The 25317-nt window shown below is 43.4% G+C and overlaps 1 protein-coding gene across 1 annotated transcript in view; it reads left to right on the top strand.

Annotated features, from left to right (window-relative positions):
* Window positions 1–2150: 2150 nt before the first annotated feature.
* MAPK6 (mitogen-activated protein kinase 6) overlaps window positions 2151–25317 on the top strand; it is a 56280-nt gene continuing 33113 nt past the window's right edge. Inside the window, exon 1 of the mRNA XM_034783261.1 lies at window positions 2151–2233. The gene's annotated coding sequence lies outside the window, so the exon portion shown is untranslated. The remainder of the gene's footprint in view (window positions 2234–25317) is intronic.

Raw genomic sequence — 25317 nt, 5'->3', positions numbered from 1 at the left:
CCTCCCAAAACAGCCTGTTTCTTCCCCACCCACGTCCTGCCCCAGACGGCCCCCCTCAGAACCCGCAACCCATCAAGCCCCCCTGCTCCTTGTTCCCTGACCACCCGCTCCTGAGATTCCCCCACCCTAACTGCCCCCCAGGACCCCATCCCCTACCCAACTCGCCCCGCTCCCTGTCCCCTGATTGCCCCGACTCCATTCACCACTACCCTGACAGAGCCCCGGAACTCCCACACCAACCTGGTAGTATGAGTTTGGGCTGGGGTGGGGCTTGTCTGACAGAAAAGATGATACACTCTGGGCTTGTATCTATCACTTCTGTATTGCATACACCCTCTGCAGCCATGGCTAGGAAGATGTATAGTGTGGACTGGTCTCCTAGGTTTGAGGGTGGGCCCTGTGACCTTTTCTGTTATGGGGGGGACAAACCCCACCCTCCTTACAATGAGTAATGTGGTACTGGTGGTGAGGGATCCTCATGGAGACTTCCTTCATCCCATCTCATGGGAGATTGGGTTCAATATTCTCTGCCTCTCCTGGCTTTCACAGTGCCCAGCACTCAGTCCTGGCATTCGACCACACACATTTTAATTGCTTGTTTCAGCTGTTTATTATGAAGATCCATTGAAATGGCACTTGTATGGGGGACAGTATAACAGTGGAAAAGGAGAGGTTCTGAAGAGAGATGCCCTTTGATAATGCAAACTGATACAGCAGCTATAATTTATGCACACTATGTGAGGCACCAAAAATAAAATCAATTGGGAATTCTCATGAACAAGATGGAGGGGGTAGTTGTCTATGTGTTTGAGAGAGAATACCCTTGATATGGAATTTGTCTTCATGCAGTGGGAGCTGATGTCACAACGTTAGCATATTAACTAGCTTTTAGGATTTGTACTTAGTATACACTATTGGCTTTTCAGGCTGTATGTTGAATATTTTTAATGGAATTGTTTCCTATCATAACTATTCTGCATTTTGTGGCTACTTCTGAGGTCTGTGTCTTACTTTTCACGTTTAAATATAAAAGGCAATAAACAACTGTTTGTAAAACCAAGCACAAGTGGGTCAGCCAGGGCTGTCTTGGTAACAGTCTCTCCCCTAACAAATAGAGGAGTTATGTCAAAAACAAACATGTGATAGGTTGTATTTATACAGGATCACTGGACGCAATTATGCAATCATGAAAGCAACCAAACATAGCCAGGTTTCCTTGCTTCATCTGGGATGCCACCCAAATTTGTCAGTTGTACTTCAGTATTAGTCTCATGCTGATCCTTCTATCCTTGGGTGTTGCTGTACTAATCTATGGAGCAACCCTCTGTTGGCCCTCTGCACTACTCTATCAACACTTTCCCCTACAGACTCTCTCCTTTCTGTCTCTCCTAATTTTGTGGACCTTCTGAAGCTCCACCAAACCACTCTGACCTTCAGCAAGCTAAGGATGATGAAGCAGGTATGGAAGCAAGTATACATCTATTGCAAGAACTGATGTCTCATTAGACATTTATTTAGTATTCCTGGCAAGTTATAGTAGCAGTGCCAGGATTTAACAGGGGCAGCCAGAGTTCACTAAACCACGTTTTTGTACAAATCTTGTGGGAATGTACTTGGAAGTGCAAAGTCAATGCATACATGTATCAACACTAGTATCCTGGTAAAATTGATCAGCTATGTCTGGTCTCTCTTTATCCTCACTTTTTAACACTGAAAGAAACCTAGATCCTTTTCATCCCTGGTGTAATTCCATTTAGATCTATGGAGTTACACCAGGGATGAATTTGCCCACTCTGTGTTGAAGAAATATTTAAATGACTTCATTCTTTATAAATTTCAAGAACTTTTACTCTGTATTTTCTGAAACACTTTCTGTAGGGATGGTCTATTTTTCTGCCTAAGAGCAGGGAGTGACTGTGTGTGATTTAAGCAGCAATCTCACACCCTCCTCCTCCTCTCATTTACATATTTATATGATGAATTATTACTAGAGTAACAGCTGTACACAGTACTCATATCTCAGCAACGTAACCTTCTCATCAGATCACTTCTATTTCTGACTAGAAATCTTCTGGTCGACCTTTTCACTTGCTGTTGATGAGGTTTTTTTTTATTCTGTTGGTTGGTAGATCCTTAGGGATATTGTCTTCAGTGTCATTTATATTTATTCCCTCTGCTTAAAACAAGACACCAGATACAATGATGCTGAAGAGACAAGACAGCTTAAAAAATGGTAAGTTAAATGTTTGTGTGTGTGTGCTCTCTCCAATGAAGTGTTCATTAGTTTAAAGGGGATAGTATGAAGAACTAGAATTTGAGCTCTAACTACCCTACTAGTCTAACATTAAAACACAGAAACAAAGTGTGTGTGTGTGTGTGTTTATTTTTAACTTAAAAATTAAACAGGAATATTCTGACTGGGGTCTTGGTTATATAGAATACTTTAATGCTTTTATATAAGCTATGTATGGGGTTATTTTGTTTTGGGTTTGATTTGGATTGGTGTATGTTTTCACATAGCACCAAGATGAATGAATGCACTGTGTAATCTCTTTAGATAGATTGTATTTAGTGTATTTTCTGTAATGATGCATGGACAAAAATACGAGGATGACTAGTTAGACTTTCCATTGTGAAAAAAGGTAGGGATGAAAAATTCAAGCAGCACCGATATTATTTCAAAATGATGAATTGCCCAAATATGGAGAGAATTACAAATGTAAAATCTTTGTTCTTACTAGAAAGTTTTAAAAGTCACATCAAGACTTAAAAAATATGAAACATAGAGAAGGCTCAGAGTTCTATGCTGTGTGAACCTGTAACTGCAAGATTTTTTGAAACGTAACTTATTTTGCATGCCTCTTTAAAATGTATCTTATGTATTGCATACTACAGAACAAGTGACTGTGGGTTGGGCTTCAATGCAGTTGTGACACAGAACTTAATATCAGCAGTAATATTTTGGAGGCAGTCTTGTTTGCACACCTGCCTTTTAAATTCTAAGGATCGTATTGTACTACAGGGTTTTGGTTTGGTTTGTTTAAGCAGATTTCCCCTCTGAAATTGGCATGGAATTATGACTTTTAAAAAGAATCAATTTTGGCTTCTTAAAAGGGAGTTTCTGATAAGACATGAAAATGTTGCTTTTCTTGTGTCTAAAGGGGTGTTTGTAGTTGGAGAGTTACTGAGCTCTTTATTATAGTATTAAAGGCAGCACTAGTGTTTTCATGACACTGTCTTGTGTATCTCTTTCCCTTTAGTGCTTTTCCTGAGACAAACATAACTGGGTATACAGAATGAAATGTTGAGAACCTGCTGCTCCCACAGCAGGCAATGGAAGTTACAGAGGCTCAATAGCTCTCAGGGTCTAACCTTGAGATAGCAAAGGATGGTTCCCCTGAGTCAAGGTCTTGCTGAAGTCCATGGGAGTTGGATTGGGTCACAGGAAAGGGCTCCCATCTTTTAAATTCACTGTTTGTCTCAAGGGTTTGGTTTTTTTCTTATGAAAGTTTTGGTATCCCAGAGCAGTTGAAAACAATGGTGTTTTTCAAAATGCCTTAATATCTTGTTAAACTTGTAGTGTATCCCTGAGGTAAAATCGCATTTCAAACAATCCCTTCAGTTGATTATCTGCACTGATTGTTACCATCTTGCAACAACTGTCCTTCTGGGCAGAAGAGAAACCCATTGCCAGAATTACAAATAATTTACATAACCCAATTTAAAGCTCTAACAAAATGTTCCAGTGCTAAGAGGATTGTTATACTGTAATTAACATGTGGGATGAAAATACTTTCTGAAGTTCGGGAACACTCAAAAGATAGATTAGATCCCTCGGAAAGAAAAAAATTAGCTTTTTGCCACCACTGGCAATGTAAACAAAATGATCAATTTAAAAACAACACATTGCACATGATGATGAAGTATTCCTGGGCCATGACAGTTCATGCCAGTTCTGCTAGCCATTAGTAACAGTAGTTTGCGTTTTGTTGGTGTGATTTTTTTTTAAGGCTCCCAAAGCACTTCACATACTCTATGCAAGCAGTATAACTAAAATGTAGCCAACTGGTGCACAGCTCACACAACAGTGTACGTGGGAAAGGGGAGGGAGGAATTCTGGCTAAGGGCACTGTGTCATGGGATCGTTAATATCCCTGCAGGGTATACAGGACCTCATTTTGGACTTCTATGACTCGTGTTGAGTAGTCCTAATGAAATGAATGGACCTACCTATGTAATAAGGTAGTAGTGTGAGTAGAGATTTCTTCCGAAGGACCTTCACACGGTGAACTTTGTGGCACCCAATCTATCCACCTCAGAATGACAAAGGGCTGAATCCACCCTGCTAGAACCAGAGGCCACTCAAAATAATCTGTTACTCTAGACAAAACTTTAGTGGGCTGCAGCCTTCCTCCTAGGCCTAGGGCAGCAGATTTGGCAGGGGCAGCTGAGCCAAATGTGAGTGAGTGGTGTTGCAATAGGGTGACCAGATAGCAAGTGTGAAAAATCGGGATGGTGGTGGGGGGGCAATAGATGCCTATGTAAGAAAAAGCTCCAAAAATTGGGACTGTCCCTATAAAATCAGGACATCTGGTCACCCTATGTTGCAACCTGATGGACTGGGCTGCGGTGCCTCTCAAGTTTGGCCCAGCCACCTCTTTATCAGGGAAGGGCCGCTGGGCCAAATCTGTCACCAGAGGCAGTTGCCCAGAAATCTGCCGACCTAGGCAATTACCTCGTTTGCCTATAGCTAGAGTGGCCTCTGACTAGGATTGGAACCTTTGGTTCCAGGAAACCTGCATAATCCAAGGAAGATGGTCAGATCATTGAGCCTTCCCCTTCTGTTGATCAGTAACTTATTTTATTGTGTTTAAGATCCTCTTAAATCAGCCAAATAAACCCATAAAATGTCAAGTATAATCTCTGGGGACCAGCATTAAGAATAACTGAGCTCCATAAAAGGATGCTTCCGGGATGCTGGAGGAGAGAAGAACCTGTCCTTGACCTGCTGCTCTGAGGTTTTGCAATCCAGGCAGTTTTCCACCCAGGCTAGTATGGAAATGGAAGCAAGTAAAAAGAAATGACACTAGCTCTAATCATTGCAATGTGGGATTGGTGTGTTTCACATACACCCCTACCTCAGCCAACAGCAACTGGCAATGTAAACAAAATGATCAATTTAAAAACAACACACTGCACGTGATGATGAAGTATTCCTGTGCCCTGACCGTTCATGCCAGTTCTGCAAGCCAATAGTAACAGCCAACAGCTGAGGTGATGATGTCATCTGAATCTTCAAAGTAAAAAACTCCTATTAAAGGGCCATGCAAGTGGGATGTCTGAGCAAAGGCCAAACCACAACAGGTCTGTACAGCAGGACAGCATCTGTTTTACATGCAAATCAAAACAAGATAACAGAAGTAACTAATAAAGAACTGCAGCCTGGAGAATGGGCCTGCCTTCTTCCAGCCATCCTCCTTGTGTCTGTTCAGCGCCCTGTGTCACATCCCATCCTCTGTACAGAGGAAAGGAGCAGCTAGAGTTAGGACCCTGTACACAAGGGGCTGAGCTGAGAGCACCCCTGCACCCTGTCACAGGATGCTTGACAACATTAGATGGGCCCACAAGTCCTCCACCCCTCACTGATCCTTTTAAGAGGCATTTACAGATGCCAGCTCACTGTGGCAAAGTGCATGACCCACTTTTTCCACTCTCGTCTTGCAAGAGAGCTCTTTGAACAAATGTGCGGTTGCAGAGGGAGAGCGCCATCATCGAGTCTGTACTTGGATCCACATCTGAGGATCACAAAGAAACTAGGAATGTTATCACATCTCATTCATGCGCTGCATGTGATCTGGAATGACCACTAAGGAACAGGAACAGCCTGCAGGGGTTCTTAAATTGTTGCAGTGTTAAAGTGAACAGTGTCTTCCTGTCTAAAAGCGTAATCTCTTATGGCAGTGTATCAAAAAGAGAACTCTCTGAATCTTTGAGTGGATTTAGATGGTTTTTAAGAACCCCAGGAGGGCAGGAAGTGAACAACCTAGAAAAGGTAATACAGACCCAGGCCTGTATTAACTTCTGCGGGGTCAGAGTGTGCACCCTGCCCTCCCTCCCCCACATCCTTGTGGGGATGAAACGTAGGCTGAGGTGACTGGAAGCCAGGATGGGGGAGAGATGTCTTGGATGATGAGCTATGCAATCGGGGAGCGGGCGGGGGGGGGGAGGGGAGAGGAACAGGACTGGCTGGGCAAGAAGACTGGGATGGGGAGTCCAGAGGATTGACATTAGGACTTGCAGGACAAAGAGGCTGGGGCTGGGATAAGAAGCCTGAGGAGTGAAGATTGCAATCGTCTAAGTGAGGAGAATGGGAGTGGGATGAGGTGTCAGGGGTGGGAAAGAGACCGGACTGGGACAGGGTAGAAAGGGGCCACGTTTGAGAGGAAATGGGCAGAAGAGTCTGTGCCCAGTAGAGCAAACTCCCGTCTACAGCCTGGAATGGAATCCAAGATCCCTGAGTCTCAACAATCCTCTGCTGTCAGCATATATCTATGAAACCCTGTGTCTAGTGCTGGTCGAGAGACGATGACAACTTACTACTGCTATCAGTTAGTGATGAGCACCATAGAAAAACTCATCTGGAAATTAATAACTGGATTTAAATAGCGTGCAATAAACAAGGAACAGGGCCACATGTTGAACAACGAGGGGAAAACAAAATATTGAGTAGCTGCTCATTAAGCGAGTGCTGTCCATCCGGTGCATGGAATGAGGCAAGGGTCCTGTGGGGGGGAACAATGTGATTAAAGACTGTATCATAATGCATATTCACAAAAGGACCAAATTAAGGTGCACAGACAAATTAATTCTGGCATTTCATAACCTCTGAGTGCTTGACTTTGCAACCTTGACATTCTTTTAATGTTGGGTGTGTGTGTGTGTGGTGGGGGGAGGGAGATTGAGATGTATATTCCTTAATTATGGGTTTTAATCCATTTTGTTTGACATATGGTGGGAGATGTGCTGATTATTGCAAATTCAGTGTCTTAATAGTTCTTTAGAAAACAGATGGGCAAATATACTAGTTCACTTATTTCTGTGCTCTCCTGCTATGTGAAACATTAGAGCAGTCAACAGGTTGCTATTCTCTTGCTTGTGTCTGTAAGAAGACTTTTAAAAAATTCCATGTCCCTCTTGCTGTCTTATTTAATTACACCAGTTACTCTAGGTTCCTAGTTTGAACATTCCTTGTCATATCACAAAACTTAAACCCTGCCACTGATTTACAATTGGCTTGTAATGATTACATTTTTATTGTTTACCAACAAATACTATTGGACCTAGGATTATAAACACAAAGTACAGTGTAGTACTTTGATCTGAAATTGTACATTCTCAGTCCTTGAGTTGTTTTACCACAAGCAAATGAATTGCCTTCATTATTTAAACAGACCTGTTATCTCCAACCACCATAATCTCATCTCCTCTGTACTGCTAGAAAGAATTTAAACAGTCATTGCAGCTGTGGAAGTGCCATCTTAACTGGTCTCAGATTTAAAAAATGGGTACCATCTCACACAATCTTAGTAGGGTTAGGAAAGAATGATTTACTGGATAGCTGCGTCTTCTGTTGAACTGTTCTCTTCTCTTGAATTCCAGGGGCAGTAATTGCTAACGATGTCAATTCAGCACATTGGACAATTAAACTCCTTATTTTATTCTTAGAGCAGGTAGAGATCAGGCAGTGGTAATAGAAGGCTCTTTGGCATTGTAGTATAGCTCTGATAGAGGGGGTGAGACTTCAGACTCTATACCCATTATGTCCTTGGCCTCTGAGCTACTTAGAACCAGTTGTACTGGTGCAGTTGAAATAATGAACAAGTATGTACTGATAACTGGATGAGGTCCACCATATATCAATTGTTAATCACTTTTGGTTTCTACTGACCTGGGCTAGATTTGAACCAGCTATCTAGAGATGAAAGGTTCCTAATCCCACTGGTAAACTCTTGAGCCCCTTAGGTCCTCTCTTGTTCTCCCTTTTTACTGATGACTAACTTTTCCATGATGAGAGAATTTGTATGGGTGGAAAAACACACTATCCTGCCACACTGGTATTCTCAGCAAATTAAGTTTTCTCTCACTATTGGCTTAACAGGAACGCTTTTTTGGTTGTTGTTTTTTCCATTTTTTTAAACAAATGGAATTACACATCTAACTTCCATGATTATGCATGCATATGGCTAATTACCTTCTCTTGCATGCACAATCAACTGATTTTGTGCATGCAGTCAAGGTAACTGTACGCAATCTAGGCATTCAATTGCAGGCCCATGTATTGTGCTCAGTACATAGTGCAGCTCTCATTCCATCAAAGACCAATCTACAAGTAGGTTGAGGACAGTATATTAAATCTACAGTGAGCATGAGGCCAGCTGGCAAATGGCAGCAAACCTGGAATTAAAGATTTCTAGGTAGACTTATTCCAAAAATTGAAAAGCTACCTTTGGGAATAATCGCAAAGTTGTTTTTATTATGGGAGTGTTTGGAATGGATCTGCATTTTTTCTTGAGAAATCTCATGCTTTATCTCTTTTTATCAAAATGGTTATTGAATGTTTTTGTTTACTAAAATCTGGATTTTCAATAACTTTATCAAGAAAAAATATTCTGTTAAAAATCAAAAAGGCACTAAAGTGTTTTCACCAAAAAAACAAAAATGTCAACTAGGCTGCTTTGAAAAAAGTAGTTTAATATATTATTTTGTTTTTTTGGAAAACGTTCTCTTCAAATCCTAGAAAACCAATTGTCGTTGCAAGCTTTTAAGTATTTGTTGGAGCTTAAAACTAGCAATCCTTTCAGTGTAGTGAAATACTCATGCTACAGAGTTGTACAAAAACATGAATCTCTTACTTGTAGCTGAAAACTTTTAACAATATTGAACTTAAAATCCCTGCCCCCTAGCAAATGAAGTATGGACTCTTAAGATCTAGATCTTAGATAAGAACCTCCAGCTATGAACAGACAGTGGAACATTGTATTAATAACTACCCTTATTAGACAACTTTCTGTCCTGATAAGTCACCCAAAATACATCATATCCCCAGTATGATAGAGAATAATTACATCTGATGATGGAGTTAAACCAGAGAGGAATTCAGTCCAAGCAGAGCAATTATTGTACCTTTATTAGAAGAGAATACCCGTTAAGCAATTTATTTGTAAATCCCTTGAGTATGTCTATGATTCTATGAGTAGGCACCTAAGATGGTTTTCATTGTAGTTTTAAGTGGAAAAAAGGATATTATTGAATTTACTTCCTGTGTTTGAGAAAAAGTTGTCCGGCTTTTAAAAATACATGGTCATTAATCACCTTTTTTAAAATATGTATGCAAATTAAGGGCTTATACTAAACTCCACAGGGGTTAAGCAAGAAGTCCCTCGCTTTCTCCTGCCTTTAAGCCCCCCTCCCTATTCCTACACACACACAATGCACAACATGGCCCCTAAACTGTGAGTCTAATCCTGTCCCATTAAAATCGTGGGAGTAGCTAGGTGTATTATGTCTCTTATTTATCTGTATTGCCTTTTCTGAGAAGCTTCAGGAGTTACTCAGCTTCCAACAGTGGCCATCGCACTGGTCTCGGCACAGGATATGGTAAATGCTATAGTTGCAGAAGATTGTTTGAATTTGTTATTTTGTGTCTAATTTTAAACATTTACTTGGTAGAGAACTGTTGAATTGTATTCATTTAGACCACCTTTAAACCCACATATTTACTCAGTACAAAGATTCTAAAGAAGGTGCCCTTATACCCTATATAACATACTCACTCCACAAGGAGGAAATGCTTCTCCTGAGCTGTTCCGGCTGTCATAAGAATAGATCATTTATAAGTGATTGGAAGGAATTGGTAAACTTCTGAAAGAAGTGGAGGGACTCCAAGGTACAATAATAAAGGAGACCCAATGTAGAATCCTTTGTTAAAATAAAATATCATACCCTGGCCTACAACTAGTCTCTGTCAGGTAGCAGGAGGCAGAGTATGACGGTTGAGTTGTTGTGATGATAATGTCTGGGGCCAGCGTGTTATATCACGAGAGCCATTCTTCCTCCTTCGCCCATCCTATTTATTAATTGCATTTATTGTATTTATATAATATGGGTGAAGGAGGAAGAATGGCTTTCGTGATATAACACGCTGGCCTCAGAACCTAACTTCTGTACCACAGTTAATTATAAGCCATGAGCACTCAGAACTTAAGAGTTTAGTTGTTCTGTGGGCTGGCGGCTTCATGCAGTACGTATTGCAAACAGGAAATAAACTATACATCAGCAGCTAGAAACTGATGTGTTGCACATGGAAGAATACTGGTCAGAATGCCGTAAAGACCCTTTTCCAGAAAGTCACAGGGTGGTCTCCATGAAAGTACTCTTTTGGTTCTACCGCAATCCACAAAACTCCCACCAGACCCTGCAGGCATCTAAACTCACTCAGTGCCTAAATTTTTCAGGATAAAAATTCCCTTTGGAGCCTATGTTTCTGCCTCTGGGCATGCGCACAGCTGCTTCCTTCTAGGCCTCTGGGCACTTAATTCCTGCCTAAGCCAGGGAGCGATCCACGGAGTGGGAGGAAACAGACATTCAGCCTCCTAAGTCATCTGTGGGGCCTGATCCAGTAGGTGCTCATTGACATTGGGCTAGAGAGAGCGAGGGAATGACTCTGTAGCCCTCTGGTTAGGGCTCTCACCTGAAAGGTGGCAGACCCTGAGTCCAGTCCCCCTGATCCAATCACTCTTTTGTTGTTTATCCAGAGTGAAACAGCTTCAACAGGAGAGACTGAGGGAGCCCCACATGGGAATATCCCATGGCTCAGAGGGTAGAGAACTCTTCTGAGAGGTGCAGAGACCCTGTTCAAATCATTTATCCTCCGGTGGCAGGGAGGGGGCAATTGAACCTGGCTCTCCCACATCCCAGGTGAGGGTTCTAACCACTAGGCTAAATGTTATAAGGTAGGCACCACAGGCAGCAGCCACTCCTCTATCATTTTGTGTAGGGAGAGACAAAGTATAGCTAATCTGATGTAGGTTCCTCCCTACAGCCTGGATTTACATGCCTGTGTGTGAGAAAGGGGAGGGATTTAGGACACACCCATATTGTTGGCATCTCCCATTGTCTAGTTTAGGTGGCTCCCCGCCTACCATATGGTGTTTTGTGTATCACATTCTAAAGCGCCTGTCTGCCCCCATTCGTTGCATAGGAATCTAGGCACCTAACTTGGCTTAATGGTTTCTGGATTTTCTAGGCACCTAAAAGTTAGACAGTGTGATGCTCCACATTGCAGTGTTGAAGTCTCGTTGTGAAGCCCCGTCAGTGTCATTAATGTATAAGCCCCCACAGTGCCCAGTAGAAGCTGCAGAATAGGCAGGGAAGGGAGGTGTTTATTGCTACTGTGAAGAGAAACCACTTGCAATGAGGTTGGAGTTATTGAGGGGAAGTGTCTTCAGCACATATGGTGAAATCTGGCCCTACTGAAGTCCATGGAAGTCTTGCCATGGGCTTCAATGGAGTCATGAGTTTGCCTATAATCCAGATATTGCTACTATTTAGAGACAAATCATCAAACTTTTATTCAGAAAGAAACATGAGCTTATGCCAAGAGATTCCCAATCCTATATTATAACAGCAGTAGAAAATGAACAGGCAGAGGCGAATTCCTAAAAAGCCATTGTATGATTCTGATAACAAGAGTGACTCCCCTGAAATTGAAGAAGTTACTCTAGTGTAAGTGAGAAGAAGATCACGGTGCCTAACCTTCATCAGCATCATGGGAACCTCCACAGCCCAATTAATCCATCACAATTTTTAGGCCGTAAGAACGCCAGTTACTACTCCTGGAGAGTGGAGGAACAAACATTGGTCTAACTGGTTCCACTCAGTTTTACTATATGTAGATAATTCCTTCCACTTCCTTTTAGTGGCAGCTTAGTTGCCAGTAAATTTGACTCTTGGCTGACATGTAACTGGGGGGGGGAGGGGGAAACCTGGCCTATTTTGGAGCCCTGCTACAGTATGGAGTAAAAATGCATGCTATGTTTAGGACTTAAGGGAAATGCATGTAATACTGTCTGGGGCAAGTGGCATGAGTACTCCTTTTTCTTGGGCAAAATAGACAAGTGCCATCTATTAAATGGATTGAGACCTCAAACTCATTTCTCATAGGCCGGTGTTTCTCAAACTGGGGCTACCGCTTGGGTAGGGAAAGCCCCTGGCGGCCGGGCCGGTTTGTTTACCTGCCACGTCCACAGGTCCAGCCGACTGCAGCTCCCACTGGCTGCGGTTCACCACTCCAGGCTAATGGGGGCTGCTGGAAGCAGCGCGGGCCGAGGGACGTACTGATCGCCGCTTCCAGCAGCTCCCATTGGCCTGGAGCAGTGAACCATGGCCAGTGGGAGCCGCGATCGGCCAGACCTGTGGACGTGGCAGGTAAACAAACCGGCCCGGCCCGCCAGGGGCTTTCCCTACACAAGTGGTGGCCCCAGTTTGAGAAATACTGTCATAGGCCATCAAATGGCCAACCCATAGTGCTGCTCGTGGATTACCACTATAAACTTATTTCCAGGGGGTTCTACTGTTGAGGAAAATGTCCTTTGGCCAAAAATAGAGCACAAAGAGCTGAATATGGCCTGGCTAAAACAAATGGAGGCGGCTCCAGGGAGATGTGCTTCTGCCTTCCTTATACCCATTAATTGGTGACAAAGTGAAACAAAGGGGAAAACGACCTGGCCAACCAGGATACAAATAATAAACAGCAATGAGGTAGCGCCTAAAGGCTCCAGTCATGGTCCAGGGCCCTATTGTGCCAGGTGCTGTACAGATATGGACTCTGCCTCAAAGATCTTATATTCTAATTATGATGATGATGGTTTCTGTGATAAAGAGCAAAATTACCAACCCACGACACACAGGTCCTCAAACAGCCTTTACGTAGACAGTAATGACTTTCAGCCATAGCTGGCCAGGACTGGATTTGAACCAGAGTCCTAATCAAGGAGGCTTCTGCAATCTGATACGAATCTCCTAAGTAATACTATATTTGAGACCATTACAATATAGCAAACTAGCACAGACTTTCTGCTCTCCTAATTGGTTCTGGCAGTAGCAGATCTCAGCCCCATCTGAGGCAAAAAGCAAGATTTATTCTGGGGTATATGCTGATTTACATAAACAGTTGCTGCAGTGGCTTTTTGATAGTGTAATGCCCATCCCATCCCCAATTGTTTAACTCTTTGGATAACAAATAGCAGTTAAAATTATGTAACAATTCTGGAGCCTCAGTCTGCATAAGATGTATATTTGCTGCTCGTGGATTACCACTATAAACTTATTTCCAGGGGGTTCTAATGTTGATGAAAATGTCCTTTGGCCAAAAACGAGGCTTTTCTCTGTATATGGTAACCACTGCAACATGAGCTTTATTTACAGATGAGCAGCAAAGGTTTCATCTGTGTAATGCAATAAAAATGCAGCTGTGCTGAGCAATGCTGCATCTGCTCCATAGAAGGAAAGTTATTCATTCCTCTAGAAAAATAAAAGTATTTATACCATAAATATATAAACCTTAACATCAGACCCTACAATTATTCTCAAACTGAAACATTTCAGTAATTAGCTACAATCAACTACATTTATCACTAATAGCACTTTGCCAGCTGAGCACCTCTCTGCATTCAAATATTTACCTAGGGTGTGCCAACATAAATAATGTCGACACAGTATTATACTGACTTTGCAACTGTAGTGTAAATGCTGTCACAGCTATAACTCGAGAAAGGTATCTTAAACAACTACTCCAGTATCACCTCAGCAAGCAAAGTGTCATGTTCTCTTAACTACGTCACTTTAAAGATTTTTGAAAGCAGAGAGAGTAAACTTCACCTAGTGCAGCGTAACATGGCCACCCGAAATGTGCATCAGTGGGAGAGAACATAAAATGTTTTAGGTATAGGAAAACCTATTAGGCCAAACGTCCCATTGCTTGGTTTTTTGTTTGTTTGTTTGTTTTCACTTAATCCCACCCAGGGCCGGCTCCAGGCACCAACCAAGCAAGCTGGTGCTTGGGGTGGCAGCTTGTAGGAGGCGGCATTCCGCCCAATCCTAGGGCGGCCTGGCCGCTTTTTGTTTGTTTGTTTGTTGTGCCGCTCCGGCCGCCCTGTAAGGGGCAGCGGCGTGGAGGACGGGAGCGCCCTGCAGCAAGCCCGGCAGGGAAGCCCGCGTCCATCCCTCCCAGCTGACCGGAGCGGTGTGGAGCCCTCCCGGCAGGGGGCACGGTGGGAGGGGCCGTGTGGCAGCACCCCGCTGAAGCCCTGGCCTTCCCCCTTCTCTCTCTCCCCCCGCTCCCTCCTCCTCCCCCTGCTAGCCGGGGCACATCTGCAGGGCAGGGAGTCCCCCTGCACCCTGTCTCCGGCTGAGCTGCAGGGTTTTTTTTGTTTTTTGTTTTGCTTGGGGCGGCCAGAAAGCCAGAGCCGACCCTGATCTCACCTTCCTGCTTTTTCACAAGACTCTTAATCCTCTTCCTCTCCTTCTCCAGAAATAAACTCAAGCACCATTTTTCAGTGTAGATGCCTTCACTGAGGCACCCTAAAAGTTCTGTTTTCCTTCCACACCCCACACCCCCCAAAAGGACTGAGCACTTACTCCTCCTATGAATTTCAAGAGGAGTGCAGAGGGACCCATACCATTTAGGGCACTCATCTTGATAATTTTGATACTAGTCACCTTTTAAAATTCACTTATTGGTGTTTCTCTCCATCTTTTTGTTTCGTTAAGTAGCTTTCCTTGGTAAATTATTCTATATGTTTACTACCCTTTGCCTAAAACAGTTCTAGGCCTGATCTATGCTAGACAATGAAGTCTGCTTAACTACATTGCTCAGTGGTGTGAAAAATCCACACCCCAGAGCAGTGTATTTATGCCAACCTAATTTTCTAGTCTAGACCAGGCCTTGGTATGTCTACATTACAACTGCTACAGCCTCACAGCTGTAGCTATGCCACTGTATTGTAGACATTTACTACAGTGATGGAAGGGGTTTTTCACTCTAGTAAATCCACCTCCTCAAGAGATGGCTGATCCCTTGTTCAAATCCCTTCTCCACACTCACGAGGACTTGTACCAGGAGTCTCCCACGTGCTGGGTGAGTACCTTATCTACTAAGCTAAAGACCATGAGGGTAGGCTGCCTCCTCCCTGTATCCTCAGGCAATAGTGTGCATGCTCAGGCAGGGGATAGGTGCCTGGTAATCTAGAGGGAGGCTGCAGTGTGCATGCCCAAAGGAAAAAACTGTAGGTGCTGGGTGAATTTAGGCACCTAACAGGTTAGGTGTCAGCCAAGCAACAGTGTTGCGGATTGCAACGGTGCCTGAAAATGGGACATAGGTATCTAAGTACCTTGGTGGATCCTACTCGAAGTAATTGGGAGCTAATATATATACCAGAGTACTAAAGGGAGGTAAGTTCTTCTAAGCGTTTCAATCTTTTACTGGTCTTGCCTGGGTTCTGTTTTAGCCAGCTGCTCTTCCTCCAGGTGCTCATTTTGATCAGGCAGTGAGAAAGCTGGGAGATGGTGTCCCATATCTTTGACATAAAGGAGATGTTGAGCTGGATGTGGTCTGCACCCAGGTGGCCTTTCAGCACCTGTTGTCACATGGCGGTCCCAATAACTTTGTATAAAGGTTGAATACTATTGTGGGACAGGAGTGAACTGTTCTGCTTTAGTTGTTTAATGACATGACATGTTTGCTGTAGAAACACAAACCCCTGATCTCTCAGGTCTCGCAGAGAAGAGTGCATTTACTTCTCAAATGCATTGATTTGTAACTTGAGGGCTAAACATTTTCTGTTAATGATTTTAAATATTTCACAGTTTTTACTATTTCACTTTAAATTGCACTTATGAATTGTGTTTTTTCTCTGTATTCATCACTTTGCTAATACAGTTTGAGTTCTCCCATTCTTCCTACTATTTTGCATAGGGATGATGGTTTCAATAATCTCCCAGATACTTTTTCCTGATCAGAATGCAGATGGATACTGAAGATGGAAGTACTGCTAGCCTTCTTTATGCTTAATTCCATCAAATGAGGAGATAAGACAGTGCTTCTTCATAATTTGTTTGCTTGATCATCAAGTTTTGCATCATCCCCACTTGTTTCAGTAGGAGCCCAGCACAGAAAAGACAGCCCTCAGACTACACAAAACTAAAAAGGAGTTTGACTGAATTGTCTCCCATATATGATTTAAAACAGAATAAAACCCACTTGCTTTGATAAATGGAGCTTTTCTATCACTGCTAATAATACGTACGTGAAATGTTCTTTTAAAACTTTCTAAGGGAAAACTCTTTAAGTGTGAAGAATTCAGAGAGCTGTAATTTGGGAAGTGCACATTTGGATTCAAAACCCTATTTGTATGCCTACTAAATGTGTCTTTAGAATGACCTGTTCCACCAAGCAGAAATACACTGCAAAATGGTACCTTGCAGTAGTGTCATTGGAACAATTTGTATAGTGGGTGTGTTGAAAGCCACTGAACAAAACTGCAAATCCTGTATATCATGGAACCCACTTCAAGCCAGGGGGTGCTGCCACACCCCCAGTTCCAGCAGCCCTGCCTTGCAGATGAGATCATCCAAACTGCAGGGTTCTCAGTTAAACCCCACTCTACCTGTCCTGGATGCTGAACGTTGGCCCTGAGAAGCTGCAAACTGAAACAGAAATTGGCTTTTAATGGGGCCATGTTAGGAATGTGTGTATAACCGGGCCAAAAGGAGAAAGCAGCAGTTAGACCAGGATGGGCAAACTTTTTGGCCCAAGGGCCACATTGGGGTTGCAAAACTGTGCCTCCCCGAACAGCCTGGCCCCCGCCTCCTATCCGACCCCTCCCACTTCCTGCTGCCTGACTAATCTGGGACTGTCTTACTTCAGAATCCCTCCGGGGCTGGAGATTGGATGAAGTGTCTCTCCATCCAGTCCCTGTCCCCTCCCACTGAGCACATCTTCTGTGGTCTGAAGGAAGAGGAGATGCCGCCATACTGGGAGCCGAGCTTGCCTTCCACGTTGGAGGGGGGGAAAGCATATGTGGATATTCTCTTTAACACGCTAATCTGGGAGACACTATTACCTTCATTGTACGGAGCCATGGAAAGCTTCCTATCTTCTGTGTGCTGCACCTTTTAAATGTCTGATACACCCCCTGTGTAATGTGCACAACAGCCATTTTATTCTTGCTTGTAATAGCTGCACACTGAACTCTTGAGTGGAGATATAGGTCCACATTTGCAAAAGTGACTAGTGATTTTTGGGTGCCCAATTTGAGGCATCCTGAAGGAGCCTCATAAGAATAGCCATACTGGGTCAGATCAAAGGTCCATCTAGCCCAGTATCCTGTCTTCCGACAGTGGCCAATGCCAGGTGCCCCAGAGGGAATGAACAGAACAGGTAATCACCAAGTGATCCATGCCTTGTCGCCCATTCCCAGCTTCTGGCAAACAGAGGCTAGGGACACGATCCCTGCCCATCCTGGCTAATAGCCATTGATGGACCTATCCTCCATGACTTTATCTAGCTCTTTTTTGAACCCTGTTATAGTCTTGGCCTTCACAACATCCTCTGGCAAGGAGTTCCACAGGTTGACTGTGTGTTGTGTGGAAAAAATACTTCCTTTTGTTTGTTTTAAACCTGCTGCCTATCAATTTCACTTGGTGGCCCCTATTTTTTGTGTTATGAGAAGGAATAAATAACACTTCCTTATTTATTTTCTCCACACCAGTCATGATTTTATAGATCTCAATCATATCCCCCCCTTAGTCGTCTCTTTTCCAAGCTGAAAAGTCCCATTCTTTTTAATCTCTCATTATATGGCAGCCGTTCCATACCCCTAATAAATTTTGTTGCCCTTTTCTAAACCTTTTCCAAGTCCAATATATCTTTTTTGAGATGGGATGACCACATCTGCACACAGTATTTAAAATGTGGGCGTACCATAGATTTATATAGAAGCAATATGATATTTTCTGTCTTATTATCTATCCCTTTCTTAATGATTCCCAGCATTCTGTTTGCTTTTTTGATAGCTGCTGCACATTGAGTGGATGTTTTCAGAGAACTATCCACAATGACGCCAAGATCTTTCTTGAGCGGTAACAACTAATTTAGACCCCATCATTTTATATGTATATTGGGATTATGTTTTCCAATGTGCATTACTTTGCATTTATCAATATTGAATTTCATCTGCCATTTTGTTGCCCAATCACCCCATTTTGAGAGATCCTTTTGTAGCTCTTCGCAGTCTGCCTGGGACTTAATTATCTTGAGTAGTTTTGTATCATCTGCAAATTTTGCCACCTCACTGTTTACCCCTTTTTCCAGATCATTTATGAATATGTTAAATAGGACTGGGCCCAGTACAGACCCCTGGGAGACACCACTATTTACCGCTCTCCATTCTGAAAACTGACCATTTATTCCTACCCTTTGTTTCCTCTCTTTTAACCAGTTGCCAATCCATAAGAGAACCTTCCCTCTTATCCCATGACCACTTACTTTGCTTAAGGGCCTCTAGTGAGCTACCTTGTCAAAGGCTTTCTGAAAATCTAAATACACTATATCCACTGGATCCCCCTTGTCCACATGCTTGTTGTCCTCAAAGAATTCTAGTAGATTAGTGAGGCATGATTTCCCTTTACAAAAACCATGCTGACTATTCCCCAACAAATATGTTCATATATGTTTCTGACAATTTTGTTTTTTACTATAGTTTCAACCAGTTTGCCTGGTACTGAAGTCCAGCTTACTGGCCCTGTAATTGTCTGGGTCTCCTCTGTAGCCCTTTTTAAAAATTGGTATCACATTAGCTATCCTCCAGTCATTTGGTACAGAAGCTGATTTAAATGATAGGCTACAGATGACAGTTAGTTGGCCACATGCATGTGAATTGCTAAATTGGTCATACAGATGTTGAAGAAAGGCATGAGAATATTTCTGTATCAGGTCCTCTTGTATGATTTTTTTCCTCTGGCCCCTATCATCCTGTCCCACAGAGAACTCTGTGACAGAGATGCACCTGTACCACATACCTTGTGTGTTAAGAGGACATGAGGAAAACCTGATGCATTATGCTCTTGGAAGATAGGGGGAAATTGGCATTTGCACAGAACAAATAAGATGTTGCCATCTAGCCATGCACAGCCCATCTTATCTCTGGTGTCTAAGGATCCATGGGAAAGCCTCCCTTCAGCCCTGTGGAGATCCTGCCTCTCTGACCCTCCCAAACCCACACAACAAAACTAGAAGTGCGTTTGGCTCAGGTGCAATGCTGCCATTGGTCCCCTCCAAGCACAAGCTACCTCCCCATCTGAGGTTAGTTAAAGGAACTGAGGGGGAATTGATGGTGCAACAAGCAGCACTAATTTACATGGGAAATTGCCATGTAACTTGACTGGGAGCATGCTGCACAGGGTAAATAATCCCTACCACCATCCCTTTATGGACAGCCATGTTCACCAAACTGCATTTATAACCTGATCTGGTACTAGCACAGAGCAAGTGTCACTCATTTGACCTTTCCACCTGCTTCAAATGGCAAACATGGATATGGAGCCACTTTACATACAGTGCAGTGGAAGTCTGTATGGGGACTGTACTAAGGCTGCAAGATCTTTCTCTCCTTTCTGTTGCTATCGATGAAGAACATTTTGCTCTTGTCCTTAGTTCCTTTCAGTCCATGGCTGCAATAACATAATGACTGTGTAGGTGGGAGGATTCTTATAATATAATGAAAGTCACTCTGGCTTTTAGAAATAACATTGCTCCTCCTACCTTTGCATCCCAAATCTCTCTCTAATGCAAGTAGCCACAACCACCCTGAATGTTTTGCTGTGTTGCTGTCTTTAAAATATTTCAATTCTGCATTTTTTTGGGTTGTACTTAAATATAGGCCTCAGCCCCCTTGGGATGGCAAAGTCCTTGTGCTCAATTAGGCATAAGAACTGCAATTATTCTGCTCCTTATCTCCTATACCCTTCCAAGAGCATGCACCCATACGGAAGGAGGGATGCGGGAGTGGACAAGAATAATCTGTTTGTTTATGCCTGTGAATGGGGACAGGGATTTTTCTCCTTCTAATAACTTGGGGGCTGAGGGAGTTCACTGGTCATGGTTTATGTTAAGATTCCATTTGATAAAGGGTTAAATGTTTTAATCTGTTGTTGGTGCCACGGGGTAATAGATTGGTTATAACCATTTATAACCCCTACTGTTGTGTTCATACCTATAACCCATAGTGCTCATGTCTGGAACATGCTTACAACATCTATTATTATTTATGGAACCTTTAATATAAAATGTGTCTGGTTACCTGATGGATTCCATACACATTTTGGGTCATAGGCTCCATGCTGTAGTAAAAAGGTCTAGGAATTTCTAAGATCTCCAGTTCTTCCATCCCCACAAGGCCCACAGGAGGGTGTAGCGGGGGGTGGGGAGGGTAAGGGGAAAGTATCCACAAAGTCCCCTCTGTGTTTCCTGTACAGTATGTCCTCAAGGGGAAAGGTTTCTGGGCTGTAGAGCAGGGACAGAGGCAGGCCTTCCAATGCTATGGATCATGGTGATTCACAAGGAAGAGTACCCCAGTATTGTATAGGCAGGTGCCTTCTGCAGGGATAACAGCCCCTCTCCTACCTTGGTAGCATGGCTCTTGATGTGGTTGTTGGTTGGGTCACTGGGGTTGCTGAGCAACAGGCATGTTCAGGGGACTCGGGGAGAGAGTTAGCAGAACATGGAACATGACTCCTAATTGGCTTTCTACACAGAAACCCACCTGGTTTGCAGGCAATAGTGCTGTACAGTACATCTAGAATAACTTCAGCTGGGAGGCAGAGCAGCAATTCTCCAAAAATAATAAATCAGCAGAGCCCTTTTTGCACTGAGCATCCATGGAGGGATATTGTCGGGGTGCTGGGCCAAGAAAGGGACAGAGCTCTGGAAGAGGAGAGCGGCACTGCAGAGGTTCCCTTCTGCACACGTGCAGAAAAGATGCATTGGGCTATTCCGACACTTCCCACAAAACTGATCTGTGTGTGTCAATGTATGTCCTGCCATCTAGTCATGAGTGGGTGGGAGGAGAAGTCTTTAGTAACTGATGTAGAGCATGGCTAGAAACCCCTATTAAAGCGATAAAATACCAGTTGATGATGTGATTGTGGGGATGCAGATCGTATTTTTTTTTTTAATCTGTAATAAGAGGCCAGAGCCACACATGGATACATGCGGCAAATTTCCAAGCCTCTGGCAGTCTGATATACAAAGTCCACAATCCCTCTCCATGTGCAGATGGTGCCTGTTGTGCTTTTAGCCACAGAAGCATTTATAATTTCCAGTGCCGAGGAATGGATTTTTTCCTCTTTTTCCCTGCTGCAACTTACTTTTGCTATTTCATAAGAATGGCCATTCTGGGTCAGACCAAAAGTCCATCTAACCCAGATCTAACTTCCGACAGTGGCCAATGCCAGGTGCCCCAGAGGGAATGAACAGAATAGGTAATCATCAAGTGATCCATCCCCTGTTGTCCATTCCCAGCTTCTGGCAAACAGAGGCTAGGGACCCCATCCCTGCCCATCCTGGCTGAGAGCCATTGATAGACCTATCCTCCACAAACTTATCTAATTATTTTTTGAACCCTGTTATAGTCTTGACCTTCACAACATTCTCTGGCAAGGAGTTCCACAGACTGACTGTGCGTTGTGTGAAAAAATATTTCCTTTTGTTTGTTTTAAACCTGCTGCTTATTAATTTCATTTGGTGAGCCCTAGTTCTTGTGTTATGAGAAGGAGTAAATAACACTTCCTTATTTACTTTCTCCACACCAGTCATGATTTTATAGACCTCAATCATATCCCGCCCTTAGTCGTCTCTTTCCAAGCTGAAAAGTCCCAGTCTTATTAATCTCTCCTCATATTTCAGGGTAATACTCTGATTCCTGCCACACCTCCTCTACTTCCCATCCCCCAAATGCTTCCTCCTCCCTTTTGCGTGGGACCATTTTTGTGCTGCAGGTCAGTACAAAGTGGCAGCATACCAAATAGTAGGTTTTAGCTTGCGTGTCGAATTTGTAATAAGTTGCTACGGTGTTCAGCACGTAAGCCATGGGAGCATATGGCTCATTGTTCTATGTACTTGAAATGCTGGCACCGAGTAGCAGAATTACCTCAGTAGCATTACATGCAAGATGTTCCTTTTTATTTTGTAGCTTCTGCCTGTAGAAGAGTTAATAACACATCTGGCTAAGTTAGAGCACTAATGCTTGGCTTTATAAATGGAGATTTTGATTCTGCCCAAATGAATTTCCAGAAGTTGTTAGGGAAGAAATAATTATTCAGTGGAGGCTGGTATATGACTGACTGTTCTGAATTACCGGTCAAAATTTTAGCTTAGCTGCCATGACCCAGTTAAACTAAACTTGGCTCCACTCTCCACATGAGAGCAGATGTAAGCACAACGCCCTGAGCTAGTACTAGTGTAACATTTGCTTATATTGGTTTCTGTTCCAGTAGCTAATTTAACTGGTGGAAGTATTTTTTTATTATTTTTTTTAACAGAGGTGGGATCCCACAGCCTCCACCTTGTTAGTCATGTTATACTAAAAAGTTCCCACACGGAACAAAACAGGGGGAACTCCACACTGCCCTGAAGAGTTATACTGAAACTGAGCAGCAAACAGATTTCTTCCTGTAACAGGTAGACCCAGTACTTACAGATGTCTCTGACTATCTGGAACAAGTGAAAATCAGAGTGTTCTTTCTCTCTCTCCCATGATTTATTGTGTTTAAATTGTTCTGAGGCACTAAATCCTCATGAAGAAATCTTTGAAAAACATTAGCTGTTGCTCTATTTTTATTTTTTTTATTTTTATTTTTTTGAGGAATCTTTGTTCCTCAGCTGCTTCTGTGAGGAGGGAGACAATGTCATGGTGAGAGAAATGAAAACCATTTCTGCAGAGGGGGAAGGCGGTGATAAATGGACTCGGGACCAATAGTGATATCAAAATTGCAGACCATGATGCAGATGTGAAATCTGAGTCAATGTAGCTATATTTGAAGATGGTTTTGTGGGGTTTTTTTGCTTTTATTTAAACAAGAAAGGCCTGTCTCCCAGCCTGTCTGCACTAGTTTCCAATCATGGCTTTTTTTTAACCACATAGTGACAGAGATCTGAACCAAATCAAGCATTATTGAACTTAGTCCACATAGCATTTTCTCTGTCTGCCAAAACTGTGTGCTAACCATGCATTCACATCTAAATCTACAATGCTGCCTAACAATGTATATGCATTGGTGCATAGTGAGAAAATCTGAGCAGCCATTGTGTAGTACAGCGGTTCTCAAACTGTGGGTTGGGACCCCAAAGTGACTCTGTTTTAATGGCGTCACCAGGGCTGGTTTAGACTTGCTGGCACCTGGGGCCAAACCCGAAGCCCAAGCCCCACAGCCCAGGGCTGAAGTCGAAGCCTGAGGGCTTCAGCCCTGGGTGGTAGGGCTCAGGTTACAAGCCCCCTGCCTGGGGCTGAAGCCCTTGGGCTTCAGCTTTGGCCTCCCTGCCCCACCCAGGGTGGTGGGACTTGGGCTTTGGCCCTTCCACCCAGGGCAGTGGGGCTCAGGCAGGCTCAGGCTTTGGTCCCCTCTCCTGGGGTTGTGTAGCAACTTTTGTTGTCAGAAGGGGGTCACGGTGCCATGAAGTTTGAGAACCCCTGGTGTAGTGCTTCCACTGGTGCAGAGGATTTTGGACAGGGGTTTTCCAAGCTGTCCCCATACTGCTATTCAAGATTGTGGGATTTTCCTAAGAATCCCAGATGACTCTTTGGCCACTTTCCATTACGGAGATCTCGGGCCGGGCCTGGCAAGTTTTGAAAGTTTGCTGCTTGACAGCCTTGAAAGCAAACAGGTCAAAAATGATTGCAGAAGACTGACCATTGCTGTCCCTACATATTGCTGAGCTGAACTGCAAGGAAACTAGACTCTCTCTGGGCTAGACCCAGCTCTCCCCATGGGTGGGCTATTATTGTGGCTGGCTTGGTTGACATTGTATGCAATATTGCATGCAGAACCTAAATGTTGTTACTGAGACTTTTTTCATTAATAAAAATGAATATAGAGGCCAATCTTGAAGGTTGTACATTAATTCCCACAATAATCTCATGATCATCAACACACTTCCATACAGCTATGCTATAGTTAGTTTCTAATTTTTTAAGCGTTAGGGGGAAAAAAACAGTAACTTTTGACATTGCTAGAAACCTCACCCTTAAGACTGTATAAAACGCTGCACGAAAAGTCAGCATACCTGGGTTTTGTATGCACAAACCACTCTCGTTTTTCCTCCTGATAGCTTCAAAGTTATAAGCGTTTGTTTGTTTGTTTGTTTGTTTTCCATTTTCTTCTTTGTAGGCCCCACTGGTGTCACTGTGGTGCTCTAGCCTGTTCTGCTTGCTGAGGAAAGTAAGGGGAGTGATTCCTGCGGTAAAAGTCTGGGAGCAAAGGGTATTGCCAATTTAGCTATTTTGTCACTAGATATAGCGACTTTCTGGTTTTCCTAGCGTAAAAAGAAGTGTCAAAGTGACCAGTGACAAATCTAGTGACTTTCACTGCCAATTACAGTGACATTCAGAGAAAGAAGTCACCAATATATATAGTCACAAAATCATTCACCAGCAGCTCAACTGTGTTAATAAAATCCATTCCATGCTCTCCTTACTACTTTTTTTTGCACACCAAGTCAATGTCATTACGTCTCAACTGGGATTATGTCATCAGTAGGAATTGCATTCCAGGGTTTCTTGGGCTGAGATCACTATAATCTGCAAGCAAGGAAAAGAGGTTTGTGGAGGCTAATTGCTTAAGCCAGGCACATTATGGAGAGAGAAGTATATTAGCTAGTGATTGTTTTTAGCCAAATGTTTTTTCTTTCTCACTGAGTAGCATACCCTGTGATGCAGGGAAAGATGGCTAATGAAGTGGGCAGGGTGTGGGAGGCAGGTTAGTCAGTGAGGAGAGCCGCACAGATGGAAGGTGAGGTGGGATGAGACCAGCGGCGGCTCCAGGCACCAGCGCATGCCTTGGGCGGCAAGCCACGGGGGGCGGGTATGCCGAAGCCGCAGGACCGGCGGACCTCCCACAGGAGGTCTCCGGTCCCGCAGATTCGGTGGCATGCCTGCGGGAGGTCCGCCAGTCCCGCGGATTCGGCAGCAATTCGGCGGCGGGTAT

Source organism: Trachemys scripta, chromosome 10, assembly GCF_013100865.1.
Source record: "Trachemys scripta elegans isolate TJP31775 chromosome 10, CAS_Tse_1.0, whole genome shotgun sequence".
NCBI classification, from domain to species: Eukaryota; Metazoa; Chordata; order Testudines; family Emydidae; genus Trachemys; species Trachemys scripta.
This window is presented reverse-complemented; position numbering and strand designations above follow the sequence as displayed.